At 38.4% G+C, this 16,234-nt stretch overlaps 1 long non-coding RNA gene across 1 annotated transcript; it reads right to left on the reverse strand.

Moving 5' to 3' along the window:
- Positions 1–925: 925 nt before the first annotated feature.
- LOC148049305 (uncharacterized) lies at positions 926–14,996 on the reverse strand. The gene is made up of 4 exons (XR_015695407.1): positions 14,877–14,996; positions 7,018–7,080; positions 3,904–4,052; positions 926–1,059 (listed from the first exon to the last, which is right to left on the reverse strand). It is a non-coding gene; the product is annotated as an uncharacterized LOC148049305 (long non-coding RNA).
- Positions 14,997–16,234: the final 1,238 nt, after the last annotated feature.

Consider the following 16,234-nt stretch of genomic DNA (forward strand, 5'->3'; position numbering starts at 1 on the left):
TGGTCAGAATGGTAAACACGCCTACATAATAGGTTCTAAAGACATTTGAAACCCACCACTGAAATAGAGATAAACTATATTTACATACCATTCAAGAGGGACAATAAAAAAGCTACAAAGGAAACAAAAACACCTCCTCATCAGATCAAAATGCTTCCTCACCAGCAATCAACACTCAGATAAACCAGGATTAACACCAGACAAACAATAATCTAATCAAGGGACTATCAACTTAGACAAACAAACAATAAATAACAGCCCTAAAAGGAAAAAAAAATCTTCATATCTTTCTAACAGGGCAAGATACTATTTATAAACAGAAAAGAAATTTCACCCCCTTCTAATATTGAAGATTTTACCTAACTGGGTAATGAAATGTGTGCCAAAAAAAAAAAAAAAACCCAACCCCTTGCCAAGCTCAGAGCACCAAGGATCACATGCCACGGCAGGAAGGAAGCTTTTATTTTTAATAAAAAACATTTTATAATGTAAAAATAATATCCGTGTTTCCCCAAAAATAAGACAGGGTCTTATTTTCTTTTGACCCCCCCCCCCAAATAAGCGCTTGGCCTTATTTTCAGGGAGGCCTTATTACTTTTGAGGTGCAGGAGGCGGTGAGGGTGGTGACCTCATGGCTGCATTGCACTATTTCCAGAGAGGGCTTATTTCCTGAGGAGGGCTTATTTTAGCACATGCGCTCAAATGCCCAATTGGGCTTGTTATCTGGGGAAGTCTTATTTTCAGGTAGCGCGGGGTTTCCTGGGGAGAAATATATCAATTACTTTTTCCCTGCTGAGTTACTGGTATGACAATGGCAGGGATCACTTATGTTGAGTCTGAACTTTGGGGAAAGAGAAATGTATTTCACAGCCTCAGTGGGCGTTTCTGACGCATTTCCCCAGTATAAATAAAGGTACCATCTTGGTAATATTTCACACATTTTATCTCATGCTAAGAAACATTTGTATAGTCAGCTGGTCTCGTTTCTGTTTATTGTTATTTTAGCAAAGTTCAGCTCAGGGCGGTTACCCCTCGTTCTTCGGGTGTCCAACAAGTTTTCTAGAATATACCATTGAAATGTGGAGAGAAAAATGAAGTAGAAAGAAAGATTTCACAATACAGAAACATTCCAGTCTGGACAATTAGTGGTTTTTACTTTTTTAAAAACTAGGCAATATAGACCAATGCAGCACATGTAGAAATCTTTAGGAAACGTTTAAAACGATGACATCTCCAAATGTATTCTCCCTCACAAACGAAGGCGACTGACTCTGCTAGAGAGAAGGTTTCCTGAGGATGAGCCCGAGAGCCCAAAGGACTAAACCTCCGGCCCTGGTTGCCAGCCCAGATTAAATCCTGCATTCTGCCTCCTTATTCTAGTCATCACCACAGCACGATTGCTCATTATTTCATACAATGGAGCTAATTTTAAAAAAAATAGTTGTGCGGGATCCTTGGTGCTCTCTAAGTTTGGTTGTTTTCTTGCAGGTATTTTATTACTGAACTAGGTAACGCCATCAGTGCAATGATGCCCCCCAAGGCGTTCCTTTCAAAGGCTGCTAGTCTTTGTTTTCCGGGATGACTGAGAATCTCCTTTTCCTCTGCGCTGACGGTGTTACCTGGTTTGGATAATGAAACATCTGCAAGCTCAGAGAGCATCAAGGACTCCCCATTTCAACCCTGAGCTACAAATATTCCCCTTTAAAAGAAAAGTTACACCTTGCCATTTCAAGCTATCTGACACTGAGGAAAGAAGAGGAAGTTCTAAACAGAACATTACGGTAAATGTTCTGTTAAGACTTCATTCGGGGAGAACTGTTGTTTTAGTAAGGAGCCAAAACCTTCAGAGACTTTACTAAAACTGGTTGGGCTTCACTTACTGCTGAAAAGCTCAATCCCTACAAAAGGACTGGATTTATTAGCAGTAAGTGTAGACGGCCAATTTCTTTATGGTGGTTGTTCGATTGGGTGAATGGATGGGAGAAGCCTCAGGCTTCCATGACAAACAACAGCTCTTTATTAGGCAACTTTTGCAAATCCGCCGCTGGCCTCTCTGGCAACTTTTATAGGGAGCCGTCAGGCGGCTCAGCCAATCGGCTCTGAGGATTTTCCCGCCGGAATGGAGGACCTTGGTGGAGCCTATTGCTCCAGTTCCAACATGTAACAGTTGTGAAGACAAATGAAGACAAAAGTAAAAATGAATCACCTGAAGCAAAACAAAAAGGCTTTTAGTTTGCAAATAAACCAGGAAAGTAGCTATCATATAAAGTATAAAAGGAAAAAGAATGTTGTTGAAATTGGAAAAGGAAGATACTGTTTTAATGGATAATGCCACCGTACAAAATGCATTTCGTCAGTATTATTCCAATTTGTATAAAAGAAACAACATTTGCTAAGCATTACAGAGGAACAGGGACAAATTATGAATGGACCTCTAACAATAAGGGAAGATTCCAAAACTATAAAAAAAAATATTAAGCCAGGAAAGGCGCCAGGAGCAGATGGATTATAAATGTTTTGAGAATGAACTTTTACAAATTTTACAGAACGTGCTGAACTCTTTTCTACAGGGAGGGAAGAGGCCCCAAAGTGGGAACGAGGCCAAACATAGCATTAATGCCCAAAGAGGAACAAGATTTGACTTTAACAAGAAATTATGCAGCATTATTGAGTAATGATTACAAGTTGTTCACAACTCTACTAGCTAATAGATTGAAAACAATTTTGCAAGAATTTATTCTTGAGAATCAATGTTGACTTTGGTTCTTGAAATACTGAATAGAAATGCAACAACAGAAGACTGTGAAGGGCTATGAGAACCCTGGGAAATGAGCTTTTCTTCCTTGGGCTCATTTCTGTATTAGGGAAAATATATATGATGCAAGCATGTTTCTTAGGTGTCACGTTGTGCTAGAGAGTGTGACACTCCCTGTCAGCCTTTCTGTCCCCCCTGAAAGCTCAAAAAACAAAAACAAAAAACCCCTGGGGAAAATCACGGCCGCCTCCCTTGGTGAAAGCATACGAAGAGTTTACAAATCCAGTGGCTTGTGCTGTGGTTTCCCAGGGTTCTCATAGCCCCCGTAGTTTGGAGTTCTTATATTTCTAGATGCTAAAAAGAACCGATTCCTGCTTGGACCTCCTTGCTAGACTATTCCGCTATCCCCCCTATCATCACCAGAATTCTTTGTGGGCAACAACAATTTGGATGCCAGCATGAGAGAAGCTAATCCTTTTTCTCAATATGCAGCTACTCTTAAGAGCCACTCTTGCAACCCAAAGACAATGCATATGCCAATCAGTGGTGGGATTCAACCAGTGTAACAACCGGTGTAACAACTAAGCATATACTTCACATGTGCACATGCTCAGTGTGTTTGAAAACAGCTCTAAAACCTGCCTTCTACTGCAGCCCCAGTGAGGAAAACAGCTGAGGCCCAGCGATTGGCTCTGCTGTGTCTATCAGACAAAGGAAATAGAGGGCAGACTGGCACAGGGGCAGGTGGGCCAACTGATCACCGGAACTACCGGTTAAGCTGAACTGGTACGAACTGGCTGACTTACATTTCATCAACTACACTGTACTCTCTATAGAAGATTGACTTAGAATGGTAGCAAGATCATACTTCCCATGCCATTCTTCATATTTATTAGCAAAGAGTAGATGTTGCAATCAATATAGAATGCAATATTTATTTTCTTGTTTATTTATTTTTACCATTTCTTCTTCATTTGCAGGTAATTTGGTGAGGAAGGATCATACCCATCAGGTTGAATTTGTGAACAGAAAATCAGCTCAAATTATGTATTTGACCTTTTCTTCATAATAAAATCCTTAATAAACATTTTGATGGTTTATTGAGGCTTAGCTGCCAGAGAGCTTTGAATAATGAATTATTTGCTTACCTTTGATTTAGAAAATACAATACCAATCGGGTCCCGTGACAGCTTGCATTCACAAGCACAAAAAATGTCTTTTCATCTTCAGCTTGGTTGGTGTGTTTGTTTCCCATCTCATGTTATGTTGGGTTTCTTCTTTCCATCTGGAAATTCATCTGCTTTTTTCAGGGAGAAAATGCTTTCATTACTGGAAATTGCAGAATTGCAGGATCAAGCTGAAATATAAGATTCAATTAGAATGTACAGGTGAAGCTCAAAAAATTAGAATATCGTGCAAAAGTTCATTTATTTCAGTAATGCAACTTAAAAGGTGAAACTAATATATGAGATAAGACTCATTACATGCAAAGCAAGATACTTCAAGCCGTAATTTGTCATAATTGTGGTGATTATGGCTTACAGCTCATGAAAACCCCAAATCCACCATCTCAGAAAATTAGAATATTACATGCAATCAATAAAACAAGGATTGGACACAGAACAAAATCAGACCTCTGAAAAGTATAAGCATGCATATGTACTCAGTACTTGGTTTGCAGCAATTACTGCCTCAATGCGGCGTGGCATGGAAGCTATCAGCCTGTGGCACTGCTGAGGTCTTATGGAAGACCAGGATGCTTCCATAGCGGCCTTCAGCTCTTCTGCATTGTTCGGTCTCATGTCTCTCATCTTTCTCTTGGCAATGCCCCATAGATTCTCTATGGGGTTCAGGTCGGGCGATTTTGCTGGCCAATCAAGCACAGTAATCCCACGGTCATTGAACCAGGTTTTGGTGCTTTTGGCAGTGTGGGCAGGTGCCAAGTCCTGCTGGAAAATGAAGTCTGCATCCCCATAAAGCTTGTCTGCGGAAGGAAACAGGAAGTGCTCCAAAATCTCCTGGTAGACGGCTGCGTTGACCAGGGACGTGCAGTTACTGGAGGCAGGGGAGGCGGGGCCTCACCAGTCTCATGAGGAAAAGGAAAGAATTTTTAAAATAATTAAAAAGGCCAAGGTAGTTGCTGCCAAACACCAAGTCACAGTGACTTTGAGTCTGCTTAGTGTTAACTGTAGGGAGAGGCGAGAGAACTATGGGCCTCCTTTGCATAAGGAATTTTTCGCCTTTTAAGAGTTAAGCAAGGGTTAAAAAGTGAAAAATTCCGTATGCAAAGGAGGCACATGATTCTCCCACCTCCTGATCTGGGAGCAGCAAATCATGCCTTGCAGTTGAGCGACTGTGGAAAAAGAAATCGTTTGTTGATTAAGAGGAGCCATGAGGAAAGCACGCTTACATTGGGCGGGTTATTTCGGAGGGTGCGGAAGAAGCACCATAATGGCAGCAGCCTCCGCACGGAGTGCCCAAGTGAGCCTGCTGGCTCTCCCCAAATTTGGTCCTCCGGCTGAGGATCTTGTAGGAGCAGTCTTCCCCACAGCAGCCGGACATGCTCGGTGAGGAAGAATTATTTGGCGGTGGGCGGGCGGGCAGCAGCAGAAAGGAGGAGAAGGGGTCCCGTTCACAGCTTCGATCCCTCTCTCGCGCCGGGGCTTTCGCGCTTGCCTCACCGGCCATGAAGCTCACCGCACGTCTCTGGCATTGACCCTGGACTTAATGAAGCACAGTGGACCAACACCAGCAGATGACATGGACCCCCAAATCAACACAGATTGTGGAAACTTCACACTGGACTTCAAGCATCTTGCAGTGTGTGCCTCTCCCTTCTTCCTCCTACTCTGGGTCCTTGGTTTCCAAATGAGACGCAAAAGTTGCTCTCATCAGAAAGGAGGATTTTGAACCACTGAGCAACAGACCAGGTCTGTTTTTCTTTAGCCCAGGTAAGACGCTTCTGACGTTGTTTGTTGAAGCCCATGTCCAGGATCCGTCTGTGTGTGGTGCCTCTTGATGCACAGACTCCAGCCTCAGTCCACTCCCTGTGAAAGTCCCCAACACTTTTGAGTGACCTTTTCCTGTCAATCCTCTCCAGGCTGCGGTCATCCCTGCTTCTTGTGCACCTTTTTCTTCCACACTTTTCCCTTCCACATAACTTTCTACTAATGTGCTTTGCTACAGCACTTTGGGAACATCCAACTTCTTTTGCAATTACCTTTTGAGGCTTTCCCTCCTTATGGAGGGTGTCAATGATGGTTTTCTGCACAACTGTCAGGTCAGCAATCTTTCCCATGATTGTGATTCTTACTGAACCAGACAGAGAGACCATTTAAAGGCTCAGGAACCCTTTTGCAGGTGTTACGGCTTAATTAGCTGATTAGAGTGGGACACTTTGAGCGTAGAATATTGCACCTTTTCACAATATTCTAATTTTCTGAGATTGTGGATTTGGGGTTTTCATGAGCTGTAAGCCATAATCATCACAATTATAACAAATCACGGTTTGAACTATCTTGCTTTGCATGTAATGAGTCTTATCTCATATATTAGTTTCACCTTTTAAGTTGCATTACTGGAATAAATGAACTTTTGCACGATATTCTACTTTTTCGAGTTTCACCTGTATGCATTCTTTTGAGGAGAAAAACTATCACTGGAGTAATGCTGAACCATTTTCTTTTCCTGTTTTCCTCTTAGTAAAATAATTTTAAAGCAACATTTCCAACGTGGACAACATGAATTGTGGACTTTGATTCCGAGAATTTTTAGCAAACGTACTACCCACAATTTTGAAAATTCTTTTTTGGTCATATTTCAACAGGTTTATAACTAATTTTAACAAATGCTATAAATATCTAGAAAATTCTAGCATATTGTTATAGTTCCAGCACTTGAGATATATTTTGGGTGTAGATCCAAGAACATCTGATTCAGCAGTTAGAGCTGAATTAGGAATTAATACAATTCATGCACTGTCCAAAATAAGAGCATATAACTACTGACGCAAAGTCATACTGATAGACTCCCAAGTTATGTCTACTAGAGCAAATAAAATTACAATCACAAATCTCCTGGATCACCAAACTAACTAAGAAGTTCGGGCCTTCCTCACTCCTGCGTAGCAGGAGAACAACTCAAAAAAAAGAGCTGCCAAAAGAATTAAGGATATAAGAGCCGAGGTGGCGCAGTGGTTAGGGTGCAGTACTGCAGGCCACTTCAGCTGACTGTTATCTGCAGTTCGGCGGTTCAAATCTCACCGGCTCAAGGTTGACTCAGCCTTCCATCCTTCCGAGGTGGGTAAAATGAAGCGGTATATAAGTCTAATAAATAAATAAACAAACAAACAAACAAACAAACAAACAAATAAATAAATATAGAAGCACAAAATGGTATAGCTATCCTTAGTAACGTGAGTAACTTGAAATTGCTGAGTAAATACAAGCATACTTTTCAAGTAGACAGCTATTTGAAGTTACAACTGCCAAAACATCTTAGGAAGATATTTACATGAGAGAGAGTTGAACCGCTTGACCCAATGGTCAGATATGGGAGATTCCATTCTATACCCTACAATGAGTGACTCTGCATTTGCGGAGCGTCAGAGGTAGAAGACCTGGCTCACATCCTATTTGACCGTTGCTTGTATAAGGGGGTGAGAGAGACGGGTTCCTTGGTCTATATACCAAATGAATGACTGATTAGGATCCCCATATCAAAACAACATCCCTCATGTGCGGCCAGAACAAGAAAGTAACATTTAACACAGAACAGTATTTAAACAAAATGATTCGGTTGAGATCTGCATATATGGGACTGATTGTGGTAGATTGCAGGAGTGACACCAAAATAAACTTTATCATATTTTTATCTATGTCTTTATTTATTTATAATTACTGTATTCTATTCCAATTTCATTTTAGACTGTACTTTATTCCAATTCCATTTTAAATTGTATTTTTTCCAATACCATTTTAAATTGTATTTTATCAAATTCCATTTTATATTGCTTTTATCAAATTTTAGTAATAATTTGTTTCCGGAATTTTGCATTTTGATATGGCCCAAGGGCTAATCAATAAAGACTCAATGTCAATGTCTCCTTTGAAATTGTTAATGCATCTAAATAGAGAGAAATGTGAAACAACTATTTTCATAACAAAATTGCATACTCAGTTTTGGAATATGCAATTAGAACAACCACTTTCTAGGTGTTCAAATGTAGAGTAGAGAAAGTAGAAGTTAAGCCCCAAAGAAGAGGACACATCAGCAGTTGCGGCTCCAATGTGGTAAGGAAAACATTTCTCCAGAAAAAGAGAGATTTCAGATTGTTCACAAGTATTGCAGATATGGGTCCTTCAGAAGAAAACTTCACGAACTCACGTTTTTTTAGTCAGCTGGTAAATAAAGCAGCTGGGAATTGGGAGATTCTGTCTATATCCATAACCATAACGTAGCATATATGGACATAAAGCTCAGCTGAGCTTCATTTATTAATTATTTTAATGACTGTTTCTGCTTTTTAAATATTAAAAACCTTTAGAACAGCAAGTTTGATGGCATTTAGTAAATGACTTTTGTTCAATCCTTAACAGAAAATGTTTACATGGAACAAAAACATACCCTAGTTGCCCTTTTGCCATTTATTCCTCCAAATTGTCAATCCTTAGACAATTTGGGGGAAATAAATGTCAAAAGGGTGACTAGGGTGAGGTTTTGGATAGTTATAAATAGAATAAGGGTCTAAATTGATTTGAAATGGGTTTTTCAAATAAATTGACTGAATCCTTCCGAGGGGAAATTGGGTTGTATTTTGAATTCTGGAAAAAGAAAAGAAAAGAAAATAACATGGCAGAATGGGATTTTGAAGTTTGGATACTAGAGGGAACTAAAATGATATTTTGAATGAAATTAGAGTTTGCCTTAATAATTAATAATTAAATAATTATATTTAATAACTAATAATTCTTAATAATTAAAAGAACATACAAAGCAGAAGACTGACTTAGGAAAACTTCTATACTGGATTTACAAAAGAGATTGATTAAAGTTTTGAAAGACTTGGCGAGAAGGATCCGAAAAAAAAGAAAAGAAATGAAGTTCTAGGATATTATTCATGGAATTAAAGCTCTACATTGTTAAAAGAGAAGGAATATAAAATTGGTTCATTTGATCAAGTCTAAAATAGATGTTATTTCTGGTAAACCTTTTGGAATTTTGATGACCAGGACTGCTTCACATTGTTTTAAGGATTTGTATGTAGATCAAAGAGGACATGAGAATATTGTTTTCTGTATTAGGAGAAAGTGACATGTGTTTTTTTTAAAAAAAATACACTTCTTGAGACAAAGGGGAAAATTATTTCTTTATATTTCTTTTTTGTTGTTAATTTCTTTTCTTCTTTGTATATTATTCTTTATTCTTTTCTGCACTTTTTCCTTTTTCTATTTCTGTATTTTTTGCAGTTTCATATTAGTTATTATTATATTTTTATTACTCCAATACTGAGCAATATTATCTGAAAAAAAGAGAAAGGGTCAGCATGGTTCATTAACCTTTGCCCTTTCTAAATGTCAGGAGGGAAAATCCATTATGACTCTCCATATGATCGGGGACTCTGCCTTATTAAAGCCCTGACTATTATTTCACATAGATTTTCCTACTAAGCTGCAATGTAAGGGAAATTAGATCAACTCAAATAGTATTATAAAGTAGTAGAGACTTTAAAAGAAAAAGAAAAAAAAGTTTGCAAGTGATGAAATTTAAAACAACCAAACAAAGGAATCTGAAAGGTATTTGATCTCTTCTGATCCAAGGAAATCAAGAAATTGATTAATTTTAATGGGCTACAGTTCACAGCATTTCTGGTGGCTTCACAGATATCGTGGATTATGAATAGAAAACCAGTCCAGAGACACAGCTCACATCAGGAATACATAGCTGAAAAATTGACAGCTATATTGTCATAGTTATAGGTTGTTGCAGTACAGTAATACCCTGAGTAATGTGGCTGATGATACATTCAGGTTAGAATTTATCAGTAAAGATATTACAGAGTAGGTTCACCTCTAATATTATGCCACATACATTCCCTCTGCACTCTCCTCAACCAGATGTTCCAGCCAGCAGGACATTTAACAGACAACTTTCATTGTTTCATTGAATTTGAGGATGGAAGTCATATGTGGACTGAATCTACTATTCCACAATGCTAAAATAAACTAGCCCAAAGCTTAATCATGCACTGCTGAGATTGTCACACTGGCAGCTGTACCTGTAATGCTACCATGATTTATGCTCTCTCTGCTCTTAATCAATATTGTAAGGTGAAAGGTTTTCTAGCACAACGGGGGGAAATTAACAGCAATCATAAATCCATCCATCCTGCTAAATATAAGAATTATAGGGGTTAATGAATTTGTCCCATCAGTCACTAAATAAAATGCATTTTTGCAGATGATATGGTGCCATTTCTTAATTAGGAACCTACAAAAGTGCCATGCAAATGTACATAATTTATTCCCATCATATTGTTGAACTGGGAATGTTGCCAATGAATAAAACATCTTATTCGGAGGGGGGGGGGAGAGAAGCAAAGGAACTCATATTTCTCAAGTTTGATGAGAGAGTCCTATTCCTTAAGTTGGCAGACTCATAAATCTAAATTACTGTGAAAAGCAAAGTCAGTATAATTTCTAATCAGTTATGCAGTACAAATATGGGAAGAGTCTTTCAAATGGTGATCACTTAATAAGGGTATGAAAGTTGTTAACAGTCAACCAGGAATGCTTCATCGCCATTCTACTTTTTATTTGTTGGAAGCAACTGGCAGGGACTTAATGGCCATCTCAGAAGGTGAACATGACGCTTGATAAAGCAAAGGAGATTGAGAGGCATACTCTTCCATCTTCATAAAAAGCCAGTTGTGTGAACTAGGCGATTGTATGAACCAGAAAGCTCCGCTCTCCGGTATGTCCAGCTTAAAAGAAGAGGTTGCGCACTATTTGTGTTGTGGTGTATATACACATATTGCCTATGAGAGAGGAAACATCTTCCTTAGATGTGTGAGACTTAAAGATATAGAACTAAATACTTCTACACAAGGGTTGTTCACAAAAGAGGAAGGAAAGCTGGTGCAAGTGTTTATGATTGACATATTTTGCACATGGAGAATCTGGTTCGCTGGGAAAGTATACTGGGTATGTGATCATTTCTTGCATAGCCCCAAAGTTTTCAAGCGGGGCTATTGTTGATTCATATTTTCTATTCATCCTGTTCCCCACAAACCCTTAATGACAAATACAAAAATGAGGGTGTTCCCTCATCTCCGACATGGCACAAGCAGAGCAATTCATGCACTGGGTTTCGGTTACGTAGGAACCGCTATTTCTGAAGCTGGCTATAAATATCTCAAATAGCCATCCAAGTTCAAACGTTACAGAACTTTATATCCGACATACGTTCAGTAGCACACCTGAAACCTAGCGTGGGACCCAGAGAAGAGCCTTCCGTTGCTCTCCTTGTGGCATGCCAGAAATCAGCGTGTTTTCCTCACTGTTGAGCCGAGAGTTGAGGGGCAGATACTGTTTCCCAGCTGTGAAGAACATTATAGAAGCCATTATCTTGGATAAGAGTGGCTGAATGGGGGTTAAAGACAAGGTTAAAGAATCTTTAGCTTCCCAGCAATCTTAAAGTGGGGGGGGGGGGGGAGAATAGGTGAGAACAGGAGGATGTGTGCATGAATGGGTCTTTCTTTGTGTGACACTGTGAATGCAACTCTGGGCACATTGGTTGTCGCTTGGATCCCATTTTGAAGATTTTGTAGGAGCCAGGTGACCCCTCACCTGGCTCCTGGATTAGTATATTGCTTGTAATCAATGGAAAAGAATTTATGCTACTAAAAGGTAGGTGTTTCTACTTAAAAGGCGCCATGCCGTTCCAGATGATCAGCACATCCAAATCTTACCAACCTTAATTACATGTGAATTTGTTTTTGGATAGGTGCACTTTTTCACTGTTATTCTTATGGAATTGAAATTTCATTGGAATTAATATTCACTAATTCCCTCGGCCAAGCACTATCCGGATCCCTGGCAATATTTCTAGATTGGATAATGACAACACTAAAGCCAGGCGGAGGAGAGTTTAATGAAATCCGACATCAGGTTATGGGAATTTTCTCTACCCAAGTACTCAAATGGTGCCTTTATGCTGCAGTTCTGCCTTGGAGAGGGCTGGATAGAAACTGTATTACATTTGCTGCCCCTGCACATCCTTTTTGTTATCACTTGCTCTCTGGTATTTTATTGGCTTTAATAAGATTCTGTTTGCTTTTATTATATTTTAAATTGAAGTTTTATGTGAACTGCTCTAAGAATAAAAGTTCTGTAGATTTGGGGAGTATTTTTACAGCAGAAAGACATATCAAAAATTAATGAATACACCCACTCACATTTCTAAAACTTGAAATCACTTTATCTCATCAGAACAAATAAGAATTAAGTTAGAGAAGAAATAATGACCTGGGTGGGCCACGAGTTTGATACCCCAATAGACAGTGTGTATAAATGACAACAGTCACTTCTTTAGTTGGAGTTGGCCTCCATCCCTCCTAATAATAGTTGTTACTAGTATGATTAGTCACACATTCAGCAAGATGTTTAGACCGGATTTGGCACTTCTACCCTCTATCAAGTCCTTCCTACATAGGCAAATATTGTTTTGATGATATTAAATGTACCATCATAGCTTATATGCTATTTCGAAATATTTGCAATTGATTAATGATGATTTTGTCAATGCAGGTCTTTGTATATTGCGATTTTTTGTTTTAATTCTAAAGTCTTAGACCACTTTAACTTCTTCCTATTCTTCTACTTCCTATTCTTCTCTCTATTTTACGATCCTGCCTTTTCTTCCTCGCAGGCAACTGGCATTTCTTACAGATCTATACCAATGCATGATTGTTGATACATCCCATCGTTTGTGGGCAGTCTATGAATCTTACAAATGCTAACTAGGTGGTCCACTGTTTCTTCAGACTCTTTGCAGAGGCAGCATTTTTCTGTTGCTGTTTCCTTAACTCTGATTTGGTTTGCATTCGTTCATAAGGTTTGGCCTTGTGCAACCAGAATTAGCTCCTCTGTCTCTTTCTTCAACTTTCCTTGGCCTTGTCATGATTTCCCCCCTATTCTTTATTTGGCCTTTCTGATATGTCAGTTTGTTTTCTCCAGTACTTAGTAAGGCTTCATGGTGTACTAGCATCTGTGCATCTTCTTCACTGTCCTTCAGATATTTTTCCAATGACCCTTTCTCTTCTTCAACGGCCTGGGGTATTTTGCAAAATTGCATGTATTTTCCTTGATAAATGGAGTCTGCCAATATAGCTGCATGGATGAAAGGCATGTCTGATGACTGGAATTGCCCCGATGTTAATTGCCTTGATGGTATTTCCTCCACTGAATTTAGACTTTCAAATCCTGTCTCTCATAATGTCCATTCACTTCTAATCTTTTTCTTGTCTTCAATATGCTTGATGTTGTCAACTTGAAGATATTTATAGTGACCCCACTTTCATCTACACTTCTGATGTTATTTCAATAGGGTATCTTGGTTCACTATTTTCCCTATTGATAGAAAGGATGGCATATTTTCCCAGTACTATTATTAATAACACTAATAATACCAACTGTTAAGTAGATTTAACTCAACTGGTTAATATAAATATGATTGGCTTGTCAATATAGAGATCTATATTTCTATCTATCATTTATCTCTCTCTCCCTCCCTCTCCCCCTTTTATTTGCATTAATCAATGCAATGGAATTCCTATAAATTGCAAGATCTTTCTATGTTTTTGCTGTTATGATATTAAATATGTCACAGGGAGAGTGGAAAATTCCAGATGTTTATTTTTATCTCACAAAAAGCCAATAAAAAGGCTGTTTACGGTTTCCAATTTAATTGCTTGTAAAACTGAATCAATATTAATCATACACTCTGCCAAAGGGGTAAGTGGAAAAGAGCAAGCCTCCCGTACGAATCCAAAATTTAATTTATGCTGGCCAGTAGCAAGTTACTGAAGATCTGGAAAACCATTTTGCTTCCATGATATGCATATACTTACAGCTTGCTTTTCAAATAAATCTGATCCCCATTTTGTAATATGTAAGCATTTTCTCATCTGGAGAATTGTTCATTAAACTCATTTGCTCTGATTTATGACAGCTAAGAGGTACAATTCTGTGTGAGTAGTTTTAGAATCAGATTTGGAACATTGAAAGTAATGTATTCCCACCTTCACCACTGCAAATCTACATCACATTCTGCTGCTCTTCTTTACAACCTGATTATTTTTAAAAGATTAAAGTTTGCATTTTTAATTGGACAAATAATACTAAAGCTCTTGTATATTTTTTTTGTTCATGTTGTATTTGTACTTAAAAGAAGGAACATTCAAAACGTTTAAAGCGCTGCGTTTATTCTTTGTAACATTTTAAAAACCATGACATTACTGACACTTCCTTTTTATTCCTGTGTGCATCTTTGGTGAACCTGGTCTTGCTGACGTTGATTTCCAAATAAAGACAGGTAGATAAATCAAGCATTGTTGTCTGAAGTATTGAAGAGTTGCACCAATCAATGTGGCCCTTATTGTAGGTACCAGACTCCACATTTTAATTGTCACTAACTCTTTTTTCCCTTCTGCATATTTTCCTCAGGTTCTGGGGTAGCTACAGGATATGCTGTGTATTCACAGCACACAACTGAAACATTATATTTGTATTGTTAATTGCAGACAGAGCTTCATTCACACTATTGGTGCTGCCATCTTGACTTTTTCCAACATATCCGGCATAATAATCACAACATCTCATATGGAACTCAGTGCACTTAGTCTTGTCCAATCAGTAAGAATCTGACCTGGAAAGCAGATCCAAGGCAAAATTTCCATGAAGTTTCTCAAAGCAAATGGGTAACCAGCCATCATGCAATAAAACCAGTATGTTTTTTTTTTAAATCAAGGAAATGATAACCGATATCCTTCTTAAAAAGGAATAGATTAAAATGTACTTCATCACTTTATGCTTGGGGTTAGATATTTTAGATTTAGAGTTACCTGTAAGAAAATTAGCATGTATGGGAACTGAAATGCTGTTCTGAGATTCCTGAAAGTGTTTCCAGAAACTTCTACTACAGTCATGAAAAAATCAGAAGCACAACTTTACTCCATTTTGATCTGAAATATACAAAACCGGTGGCATGTGTTTTAATATACTTTATGGTAACATTAAAAACAAACAAACGAACAAAAAGGCTGCAAAACACAATCCCCTAAATCCATCCATCCAACCATCCAACCTTCCAATCAATCCCCTTCCTTTCCTTTACATCCTCAAAACATTGGCCTTCCTTCCTTCCTTCCTTCCTTCCTCCCTTCCTCCCTCCCTCCCTCCTTCCTTCCTTCCTTCCTTCATGTTTTACATGCAATAATTTATTGGCACTGATGTGTGTAAGAAAAGTTTACATATTTTATGTTTGCTAAGACTAAATGCATCTTGTGTTAATTAAATAGACATGGGGTTGTTTTTCACTGTTACAAGTTGATTTATACCATATTTGTATCCAGCCAGAAATGCAAGGAGAAAACATATATTATGTACTGCATCAGGCTCATTCATAACCTGTTGATTAATTAAGAATTCTGTTAACATATTTATTATCAGTATCATCATAAATGAGAAGCAACTTTTTTTCCCCCCAAGGAGAAGTCCAAATACTGTCATGGGAAATGTTCAAGCCAGATCTAGTCAATGATAGTGCCAAAAGTGGGCAGTTCCAATGCCAGTGTATCATCCCATTCTCTCCCACATCCAAACATAATATTCCCCATCCATCTGTTCAGTTCTATCCTGGGAAAGGCACACAGCTTTATTTAACTGGTTTTACTCCCAAAACAAAGCAGAGTGATCACATCTCTGCTGTGAAATTGGCAGAAGACATCATGAGACCAACATCAGATGTGATTATAACACTGCTTTATTACTGCAAAATTGTTCCAGTTTGAATGCACTATTGATGTTACATTTTAAAAAACCTTGCGAAATATTCATTACTAAAAACATACTTGTATGTGTTCTTAAGGAGATGTATATTTGAGTCAATTTATATATTTCTGTAATGCAGATGTTTTTTATACTTTAGACTGGAGAGACATAGATAGGATAAATTACTACTTTGAGTGGGGTGCTTTTTTAAAATTGTTGGCATCTGGAGTGGGGGAAAATGTATGTATTGAGTTCTTAGCTAATTTTGTTCGGGTCTGACTATCAAAATGACTGAGTAGAGATCAACCCCAGATCCTTCACCATCCAGCTCAGCAGTGAAGTTCTAGTGAAAACGAACCTTTCCTTTGCAAAGAGACCGTGGCATTCATGGAACAGGGCATTAAGGGTTGCGGTGGATGGAGATCACAGG

Source organism: Thamnophis sirtalis, unplaced genomic scaffold (genome assembly GCF_051295495.1).
Source record: "Thamnophis sirtalis isolate CommonGarterSnake01/CBP01778 unplaced genomic scaffold, rThaSir2_p1.2 scaffold_2, whole genome shotgun sequence".
In the NCBI taxonomy this organism is placed as follows: domain Eukaryota; kingdom Metazoa; phylum Chordata; class Lepidosauria; order Squamata; family Natricidae; genus Thamnophis; species Thamnophis sirtalis.